The sequence below is a fragment of the Gopherus flavomarginatus genome (assembly GCF_025201925.1).
Source record: "Gopherus flavomarginatus isolate rGopFla2 chromosome 13 unlocalized genomic scaffold, rGopFla2.mat.asm SUPER_13_unloc_1, whole genome shotgun sequence".
Lineage (NCBI taxonomy): Eukaryota > Metazoa > Chordata > Testudines > Testudinidae > Gopherus > Gopherus flavomarginatus.
Window position 1 is genome coordinate 3,749,709 of NW_026114609.1, and position 10,694 is coordinate 3,760,402.

At 57.3% G+C, this 10,694-nt stretch overlaps 1 non-coding gene across 1 annotated transcript; it reads right to left on the minus strand.

The window, feature by feature from the left end:
- Positions 1 to 10,258: 10,258 nt before the first annotated feature.
- Positions 10,259 to 10,442, minus strand: LOC127041016 (U2 spliceosomal RNA). Its single transcript, XR_007771599.1, has one exon. It is a non-coding gene; the product is annotated as a U2 spliceosomal RNA (small nuclear RNA).
- Between the last annotated feature and the right edge of the window lie 252 nt (positions 10,443 to 10,694).

Sequence of the window (10,694 nt, forward strand, 5' to 3'; positions counted from 1 at the left end):
GGGCAGTGTGGGGGCAGGACCCGAGGAGGAGGGAGCAGGGGCAGTGTGGGGGCAGGACCCCAGGAGGAGGGGGCTGGGGCAGTGTGGGGGCAGGACCCCAGGAGGAGGGGGCAGGGGCAGTGTGGGGGCAGGAGCCCAGGAGGAGGGGGCAGGGGCAGGGTGGGGGCAGGACCCCAGGAGGAGGGGGTGGGGGCAGGACCCCAGGAGGAGGGGGCAGGGGCAGTGTGGGGCAGGACCCCAGGAGGAGGGGGCAGGGGCAGTGTGGGGGCAGGACCCCAGGGGGAGGGGGCAGGGGCAGTGTGGGGGCAGGACCCCAGGAGGAGGGGCGGGGGCAGTGTGGGGGCAGGACCCCAGGAGGAGGGGGCAGGGGCAGTGCGGGGGCAGGACCCCAGGAGGAGGGGGCAGGGGCAGGGTGGGGGCAGGACCCCAGGAGGAGGGGGTGGGGGCAGGACCCCAGGAGGAGGGGGCAGGGGCAGTGTGGGGGCAGGACCCCAGGAGGAGGGGCAGGGGCAGTGTGGGGGCAGGACCCCAGGAGGAGGGGGCGGGGGCAGTGTGGGGGCAGGACCCCAGGAGGAGGGGGCAGGGGCAGTGTGGGGGCAGGACCCCAGGAGGAGGGGGTAGGGGCAGTGTGGGGGCAGGACCCCAGGAGGAGGGGGCGGGGCAGTGTGGGGGCAGGACCCCAGGAGGAGGGGGTAGGGGCAGTGTGGGGGCAGGACCCCAGGAGGAGGGGGCGGGGGCAGTGTGGGGGCAGGACCCCAGGAGGAGGGGGCAGGGGCAGTGTGGGAGCAGGACCCCAGGACATCGGGGGCAGGGGCAGTGTGGGGGCAGGACCCCAGGAGGAGGGGGCAGGGGCAGTGTGGGGGCGGGACCCCAGGAGGAGGGGACAGGGGCAGTGTGGGGGCAGGACCCCAGGAGGGGGGGGCAGGGGCAGGGCTTTGGGGGGAGGGCGGAGCTCGGGGAATGAGGAGGATTAATTCGGTTCAGTGGCAGGTTTGTCTGCGGGTGACACTGGCACTGCAGGGGGGGTTAAAGCCGGGCTCACCCGAGGGAGGAGGACGGGGCTGGGTGGCCGGGCACAGCGGGAGTTCGGGGAGTGACAAGGAGCCGGTTCCAAGGCTCATCGGACACCCCCAGAAACCAGCTCACACCCAGACGGGGGGTTACAGCCCCAGCGAACAAGGGGCGCTGGGAACATCCCCGCGGTGCAGACAAATGTACCGAGTCACCGGGCAGAGACAGACCCGGCACTGACCTGCCCCCCCCGGGCCTCGGCCTCCGCCCCCCGCGCTCCCGCCCCCGCCCCGATCAGCTGCTTTGTGCGGGGGTGAAAGGGGCGAAGCGGCGCGGCACGTTCCACGCGGAGCAGGTAACACACTGCACGGGGGGCGGGGCGGGGATGAGGAGTTGTGGGCGGGGAGATGTCAGGCTGACCCAGGGACCCGCCCTCACCTGGGCTCGAGAGGACGGAAGCGCCCCGGGGCAGGCTGGGAGTTGTAGTTCCTGGCTCATCTCAGAGCGGAAGTGATGAACGGTTGCTCAGGCAACGCGCCCACTCCCGGTGCACACTGGGAAGCGTAGTTCTCCCTCTCACACGCGGCCTCTATTGGAGGAGGGGCCGTAGCTCGTCAGTTCGCCGCGCCCCTCCCCGCTCCCTGATTGGCGGAGAGAGCGCGGGACAGAGACTCGGCGCGTGGGGGGCGGGCCTCGTTCCCTCGCCCCGAGGCTTCGCTGCCCCCGCCCCCTCCCCACGGGGAGCCGGGGGTGGGGGGGGCACCAGTGGGACCCACAAGCAGCAGCCTGGGGCCGCGGGGCCTTCAAAATCCCTGTCCCCCCGGTGTCCCCTCATCTGTTGTGCCCCTCTCGCCAGCCCCACCCCCATCTGTGGGGATCCCTCAGCCCCCAGCATCCCCTCCCCCATCGTGTACACTCTGCCTGGCCTTTCCCTTCGCCCTGACCTCCTCCTCCCCCCGTCCTCAGCACCATGACACCGACCTCCTCTCGCCCCATCCCCAACACCTTCCTTCCCGTCCTCAGCACCCCACACTCCCTTCCTCCTCCTCCCCCCCATACCCGTCCTCAGCGCCCCATCCCTAATTGCCTCCAACCCATTTCTCATTGCTAGGCTCAACTTTCCCATCCCCCCACTCCCCCAGCCCATCCCCAGGGTGTGAGGTTCCTCATCTTCAATCTCTGCTACACCCAAACCTGCCAGGTTCCCCTTTTCAACCACTGTGGGGTCGTCCAACCCGCCGACACCCATCCACTCTGGGCTCTCTGAATCCCACATTCCCACAATGCACCTTGGCAATGCCACTCTCCTCTCTCCCTAATCCCCCTATTCCCTTCCCTGGGGTCCTCCTGGACATCCCAACCCACAGTCAAGCCCCCACATACGTCCCAGTCACTCATTCAAATGCTGAGCTAGTTCTTCAGGGACCCCCACAGCCCCAGCAAACTTCTCCATCCATGAGCCCCATGGACCTGTGGCTGGGAAGGTGAGGAAGCTCCCACTTTGGCTGGGCTGGCTGTGGGTGTTAATCTTTTCCTGTCTTGTGTGTGCTGTGCTCACAAAGGCTTTTTGCTCCCTCGGGGTGGGGTGTGGTTTTGGCCGAAGATGAGGTGTTTGGTAGCCCTGTGGATGCTGTGTGGTGTCTGGAATGGAGTGTGTGTGTTCCCATCATGCCCCTTCCCCTCTGCCTGCAGAGCTGAGGACAGACAGGTCTGAGGAGCAGAGCAGGAGCTCTGGGAAGGAGAAGAGCAATATGAAGATGGAGTGTAAGATGAGGCCAGGTAACTTCTGTGGAGGGAGACATGCTAGACAGGGCCTAGGATTGGGGAGACAAGCAGGTGTGAGCCCCGGGCTCAGATTTCTAATTGTAGCTGTGATGACAGAATGGGAGGAGGGTTGAAGCCGAAGCCCTGGGGTGCGGGAGTAGCAAGAAGAGGAGCCTCACCACCATTGCTTTTTCTTTTCCTCTTGTGTTGTGTTTCATACCAAGGGAAATGAAGTCGCGGGGACAGAGTCCAAACCTGAGGTGAGATGGAAAGTGATCGAGAGCAGCGACAGCGTGAATCCTGTTGATGCCAGGCAAGAGATGCCCAACTGGAACGAGAGTAACCATCTCTGTCGGTGAGATGTGTATCTGGTTTGGGAAGGGCTCTGGTCACAGCCGTCCTGGCTCCAGGCAGGGACTTCCCGTTATCTGGGTGTGGGCTTCCGGACTATCTGTGGCTTCAAGTGAGATGATGTTGCCATTTGCGAGGGTTGATCATCTCTCTGGCCAGGAGAGGTGTGTGCTCCCTTGCAGAAAGTTGGATCCATGAGGGTGACTCCCTGTTCTGAATTTCTTTCTTCCTGCTAGGTTTCTCTCTCTGTGTTGGCCAACTTTCACTCAAACTCTCTCTGTCTCTCCTTTCATGGACACCTGTCATGTTCAGTTGCCTGCATTCTCTTTCTCTGCTCCCCCTCCCTGTCTCCTATGGACTCAGCTGGGTCTATCTGCCCACGGGCAGGGTCTCTGCCATACTGGGAAGGATGTGTCCTGCCTGCCAGGATAAGGGGGTTGCTCCTCCCAACCCCTATCTTCAGGGAGACCTCATTGCTGTAACTGTGTCACAGCGTGAGTGGCCAGTAATGTCTTTGGGGCTGTGAGGTCTGAGATTGAGAAGGGTGGGCTCGCGGTCATGGCTGTGGGCAGAGGAGAAGTGGGGCTGGGATTAGAGATGCCCCTTATCACCAGCTAGCTCCATTACTGCATCACCCAAAAGTGTTGCTCAGGGTCCATTATGCCTCCTTGTGCTGGGCACTGCAGGGACAATCAGAGGGACAGCAGGATGCATGAGGAAATAGATGAGTGTGTGAGGCAGATGGGTGAAGGGGGTGTGTGACATACATTGGGGATGGATGAGGGGTTGAGGGTTGGACAGACAGCGGGATAGATGGAGAGCTGCAGAGATGGATGGTGATGTCACAGGCTGGACTTGTGATGGGTTCAGCTCTTGGCCACTGGCTCTGTCATCTCCTGCCCCCATCTGCCTGTCTGACTCTGCCCCTGTCTCTCACAGGCAGCACTCAGCAGAGTCTGGCCCTGTTGTTACACTGGTGCCTACATCCAGCGCACACCTGTACGTAATGTGCTGCTGGAGAGCTCAGGCAGGGACAAGTGTGTGGCTCATGGCTGCTGAACCAGCTACTCCAAAGAGTGCCGCAGATCTCCCCCTCCTCGGGCAGCAAGACTAGCCAGGGGGTTTACTGTCCCTCCTCACTGCCAAAGCAGCCTGCTCAGCGCAGAAACCGAGGTCACCTGCCTCTGCCCAGCCTCTAGCTGGAGCTGCTCCAGCCCCAAATTGCTGGTATCCAGCCTGGCTGGAATTAGTGTGATGTCCTAGTGGAGTCCGTTCTTTCTCCCCGGTAGATTCTGATTTTCCCCACTGCAGTTAGTTGCTCTTTCTCTGCTTCCCCATAGCCCCTCCCCAGTGATAGTGACCCCTGCTGGCCAGGCACGGGAGTGTCCTTTAGGTGCCTTCTTGTAGGAGCAGTGACTCCTGGTGGCGAGGGGCAGCAATATCTTGCATGTATCCCCCCAGCATTGCTGCAGAGACCCCTGGTGGCAACTGAGGTCAGTTGTCTGTGTGACCCCACCACTGCCATTATGCCTGTTAGTGCTGGTGGGTAGGTGAGGCAGGGCCCTGTATGTATATCAGCCATTGGGGCAGGGCCCTCTGCATATCCCGCTCTCATCTCGGTGACTCGTGTTGCCCAGGTGGGGCAGTCCCCTGTGTGTATTTACTTCCCCCAACCCCTGCATTGGGCCTGTGACCACTGGTAGCCAGAGGAGTCAGTGCCCAAGGTGTATTCTTCACCTCCCCCAAGGTGGCAGGGTGCCTGGGTGGCTGTGTCAGGCAGTGCCCTGGGTATCTTCCAAGTCCTTTGTGGCAGTGAGCCCTGCTTCTGGTGTGTATCACTCCCCCACTAGGGATGTGCACTGGTGGCCAAGTATGGCAGTGCCCTTTGTGTAGCCCCCTCTCCCCGCCCCCCACAGTGACCAGGTAGAAAGTGTGAAGAATCGGGAGGGGGTGGAGGATAACAGGCACCTACATAAGAAAAAGCCCCAAATCCCGGGACTGTCCCTATAAAATCGGGACATCTGGTCACCCAATCCCCTATACCCGTGTGCCAGGTATGGCAGGTCAGGTGGGGTAGTGGGGTGTGTGTGTGTGTGTGTGTGTCTGTGTGTGTGTGTGAGAGAGAGAGAGACCCCGATGGCTAAGTGAGGCAGTGGCCTCTGATTTCCTCTTCTCTCCCCAGCCCCCTCTGTCTCTGGGGTAGGGCCCCCAGTTGGGGCACTACCCGATGTGTATCTCTACTAATTGGAGCAGTGACCTCCCCATGGTGCCTTCGTGTGGCAGTGCCCTATTGGTATCTCCCTCCCCCTCTCCCCACACCATTGTGGTAGTGGCCACTTCAGGCAGTGGCTGTTTATCATCTCCCCCCCACCAGCACCATTGCAGCAGTGCCACCTGGTGGCCATGTGCGGCAGTGCCCTGCCTGTATCCCCCCCAACCATTGCTGCAGTGACCCCAGGTGCCCAGTTTGAGTAGTAGCCTGTGTGTACCTCACCTCTTGGGGCAGTAACGTGTGTGGCCAGCTAAGACAGTGCACAGTCTGTGACGTCTGGTGGCCACGTAGGGCAGTGGCCTGTATGTACCATCTCCTCTGGAGCAGTGACCTCTGGTGTCTTGGTGCTAAGATGCAGCCACCTCTGGGTTACATGGTGGGGCTGTTTACAGGACAGCGGGGACAGCCTCCCCATTCCAGGAAGTAGGGGAAAGTCTGGTGTTCAGGGCAGAGCGTTCCACCTTCTATTGAACTGTGATGCTCTGAGCACCTTTCCTCTGCCTGAAGAAGACCCTGTGTGACTCCAAAGCTGGTCCAGTAACAAGTATCACCTCACCTGCCTTGTCTCCCTGGTATTCTGGAAACTGTCCAACTTCCCCTTCACTGTTGTCTTCAAACCTCCTCGAAGCAACCCCCCGCCAATCCCTTAAGATGCCAAACCTTCCCTGGAGCCCAACTTGGGGGGGGCACCCCACCTGAAAACCCTACGGCATCATGGGAGTGTAGTGTCCACTGCCTCCATCTCCCACCAGCCAGGACAGACCCCACAGCACCATGGGAGTGGTCATGTCTTCCATTTCCTGACAGCTGCTGCCAGGCCTGGCCCAGACTTCCCATTTCTGGTGCGAGTCTGGAAGCAGATGCTGCAATGAGGCGGTGCCAGGAAGGGTGGTGCTGGTGTCAGGAGAAAGCAGAAGGAGTAGATGGTTCTGTGCTACTGTGGGGAGGTGCTGCCCTTGCTGTGAAAGGGCCCCGCTATTAGAGGAGATGTCATCTCCCTGCCCTGCCACACTCTGTACCAGCCCCTGCTTGTCACGGGAGCAGGGCTGGCTCCAGGCACCAGCGTAGCAAGCAGGTGCTTGGAGCAGCCAATTCAAAGGGACGGCCCGTCCGGTATCGGGGCAGCACGTCTGGGTCTTTAGCGGAAATTCGGCGGTGGGTCCCCCATTCCCTGTCTTAGTCTTTGAGCTGCCGCCAAATGTCTACCAAAGAGGAAGGGAAGGAGGACTCGCCGCCGAACTGCCGCAGAAGAAGCAGTTGGTTGAGCTGCCGGCGAAGAGCCACAGCGTTTTTTTTTTTCCTCCTCCTGCTTGGGGCGGCAGAAAAGCTGGAGCTGGCCCTGAACAGGAGGAGCAGGGTCCAGTCTGCGGAGCTGCAGCAGGGAACCCTGCAGCCCAACACCCATCAGGCACCCCCGTTCTCCATGCCCCTAATCCCTGCTGCCCCCCCCCCATCAGTTATAGAACAGGAGGCAACTTAACTTCCGCTCACTCTTCCCTTTATAGAAGCACAGTCAGAACTCTCACAGGCTGGGCAGCAAGGAGCTGATGCCGTTGTGTTCACCCCAGTGGATATTGCAGCCCTTAGTATAGAGGTTTGTTCTTTAAACATAGGGTCAGTCTCCTGTGGGGTTGGGTCACAGGAGAGCCCCGTGACCCTTCCTGTGCTTCTAACCCTGCACTGTTCACCCTGCGTCCTCCCCCACGCCCCTAACCCTGTGCCCCCCTCTGGCACCCCTAACCCTGTGCTTCTCCCTGCACTCCCTCTAGCACCCCTAACCCCTACATACCCAACCTCTGGCATCCCTAACCCTGCACCCCCTCCAGCACCCCTACATCCCTCACCCCTAACCCTGTGTCCCCTCCTGCACCCTAAACCTGTGACCTCTGGCACCCCGACACCCCAACCCTGCACCCCGCTCCTGCACCCCTTACCCTGCCCCCTAACCTCTGAACCCCTAACCCCTGTGCCCCCTCCTGCCCCCCAACTCCTGCCCCCCCCAGCACCGAACCCCTAACCCTGTGCCCCCCCTCTGGTGCCCCAACCTCTGCACCGCTAACCCTGTACCCCCCTCCGGTGTCCCTAACCCCTGCACCCCTAACCCCTGCATCCTCTTACACCCATAATCTCTGCACTGTGCCCCCTTTTTCCCTAACCCCTGCACCCCCTCTTGTGCCCACTTGGGGAAACTGACCTGGATGCACGGAGTAGCTGGCATTGCTGTTTGCTCTCCCCGCCGCCCCTGAGCACTGCTCCTCCGCCCACCACGAGGGGGCTGTGAGAGGGGACCAAGGAGCGACATCGGGGCTCCCTGCTTCCAGGTCACCTTCCCCATCTGGGCTTCTTCTCTCTGTCCTCCTATTATGCAGCCCAGGTGGGGAAGGTGACCTGGATGCAGGAAGCCCTGATGTCGCTCCTTGCTCCCCACTCAAAACCCGCTAGGGGGGCACGGAAGAACACTGGGGGGAGCAGTATCCGCTCATCACCGCTTTCTCCCCCTTCTCTTCCCCTCCCTCCCTCCGTGTTCCTATTCTGGCAGGGAACAGGGAGAAATCTGGACACCACCCCAAGCAGCACTCCCCTGCCAGCCGGGAGCAGTTTCTGACTTTACACCAGCAACACACACCTCACTGCTACCGTACAGCACCGCCCTTGACCATGGTACTCCTAGGTAATTCCCTGGTGGCACCCACCCCTAAGGCTGGCCCTGGCTATGGGCTTCAGAGGGAGTGACCAGACCAGGCGGCCATGGGGAGATCCAGCCCCTGTTCTCCCCTCCCAGCTTCTAGCAGGCCAGGGACATGCTTCCATGCTGATGACAGGTACTGCTCGACAATGATCCAAAGTACATTCATATTCCTTATCTGAGTCAGATGCCACCAACTGAAGATTGATTTTCCTGTCTAGTGGTTCAGGTTCTGAAGTGTCTGCATCAGAGTGTTGCTCTTTGAGGATTTCTGGCAACATGTTTTACACCTCGTCCCTCTTTGATTTTGGAAGGCTCTTCAGATTCTTAAACCTTGGGTTGAGCGCTGTAGCTGTCTCTAGAAATCTGTTATACCTTCTCTGCATTTTGTCAAATTTGCAGTGAAAGTGTTCTTAAAGTGAACAACATGTGCTGGGTCATCACCCAAGACTGCCATAAAATGAAATATATGACAATGCGGATAAAACCATGGAGCAGGAGACATACAGTTCTTCATCAAGGTCTTCAGTCACAAATTAACGCATTATTTTTTTCACGAGCGTTATCAGCATGGAAGCATGTCCTCTGGAATGGTGGTTGAAGTATGAAGGCATATGGATATTAGCATATCTGGCACGTTAATACCTTGCAACGCTGGCTACAAAAGTGCCGTGAGAAAGCCTGTTCTCACTTTTAGGTGACGTATATAAGACATGGGCAGCATTATCTCCAGTAAATGTAAACAAACTTGTTTGTCTTAGCGATTGGCTGAACAAGAAGTAGGACTGACTGGACTCTAAAGTTTTACATTGTTTTCTTTTTGAGTGCACTTATGCAACAAAAAAAAAATCTACATATGCAACTTGCACTTTAATGATAAAGAGATTGCACTACAGTACTTTATATTTTACAATGTAAATATTTGTAATAAAACTATTTATAGTGAGCACTGTACACTTCCTATTCTATGTTGTAATAGAAATCAATATATTTGAAAATGTAGAAAAACATCAAAAATAAATTTCAGTTGGACTATTGTTTAACAGTGCGATTAAAACTGAGATTAATCATGATTTGTTTTAAGTTAATTGCGTAAATTAACTGCGCTCAATTGACAGCCCTAGATTTGAATTTTTCTGTCACATGCAGGACCATCTAGAACATATGTGTGCAGGGAAAGATCGTGGGGGGAGTTGTGCTGTGAACTTATTTCCTGTTCTGACATGTCCCCAATTGCCCTTTTTGCCCTAACACGCTGCAGCGCAACATCAATGTTTTGCTCCAGATCATTCCGTCCTTCCAGGGGCCAGGGAAGGGAAATTGCTGCAGTGGAGCCGGTTGAGGTAGGGATTATAAGGGAGTTGCTGGCGGTTTCCCTTTGCAAGGAGAAAGGGCAGTAAATACATAGGGAGTGGGAACTTCCAGGAAGGTTGGTCTGTGTGGGTGAGGGCAGGAAATCCCCAGGGTGGGGAAAGGGTGGGGGACAGGGTGTGACAAATCTGCTGGGATTTGTTTACTGTGAGGCTCCAGCATTTCTCAAATGTGGCCACCCGGGGCTTGTATTGCGGCTACAGCCTCCTGGACTATAATTGAGGGGGAGTCGGGGGCAGCAAAGCAGTGGCTCTTCCCCACGGGCTGCCTGCAGGGGCTGGTCCCTACCCCCTTCCTGAGTCATAAACACTGTAGGGGCAGGCAACCAGTGGGAGTTCCCCACCTTCCCACCTGCTGTGTGGCTTGGGCTTCAGGCTTCTGCTCTGGGATGGTGGGCGGCAGGCTCAGTCAAGATACATGGAACGTAGGCTGGGTGGGGAGAAGTCTATGTAACTCATGCAGTTATTGATATACATGTGACCTCGAATATTACCAATCTGTGTTCCCCCCCAAACCCTCCCAACCAGACCCTCAGTCCGGAAAGCATTCGTCCCTCATGTTGTTGAAAAGACTCACAGCAAACAGAAGAATCCCAGCTTTTAAAACAATCCTCCAGCAAGACAAAGAAACTCACATCTGTAAACTTAGAAAACACTCCCAAGAAATTTTAACCATATGTTGTCATGAAGAAACCAAAGTGCTAAAGAGGCCTGATTTTTCAACTACTTTAAAAAAATCTTCTCAAATCAGCACCTTTAGAGTGAAACTCTTTCTGCCTTTCTAACCAGACCATTCTCCGCAAAAGGAGAGGTACTGGTCCTGGAGACACTGCAATACCAGGTCAATGCAGGGGGTGGATAGAATAAGCTCCTTTTCCTTCCCCTTGTTTCAAAAATCAATTGAACATACAGTCTTCAAATAAAGAACCTATCATATTAAACTGATAAGAACAGATATAACTTAGATAATATTTTTACTTCAAGGTCCCAGAGACACAGACGAGGTTTTCATCTTGAGGCTAGAAGACCAAAACATCAAGACACTTGATTGTGGCCTTGGAAAAGCCAAAAGACTACTCACTCTTGATCTTAGCTCACAGAGAGCCGAGCAGCGATGCTGAGTTTCGGATGCTAGGCAGCCTCTCTTCCCCCACTGCTTTCTACTGCAGCAGGAGGGGCTCCCAGACACTAACCAAACACCATGCACGAGGCTTTGATAACTAGGTAACTGCAAACTGAA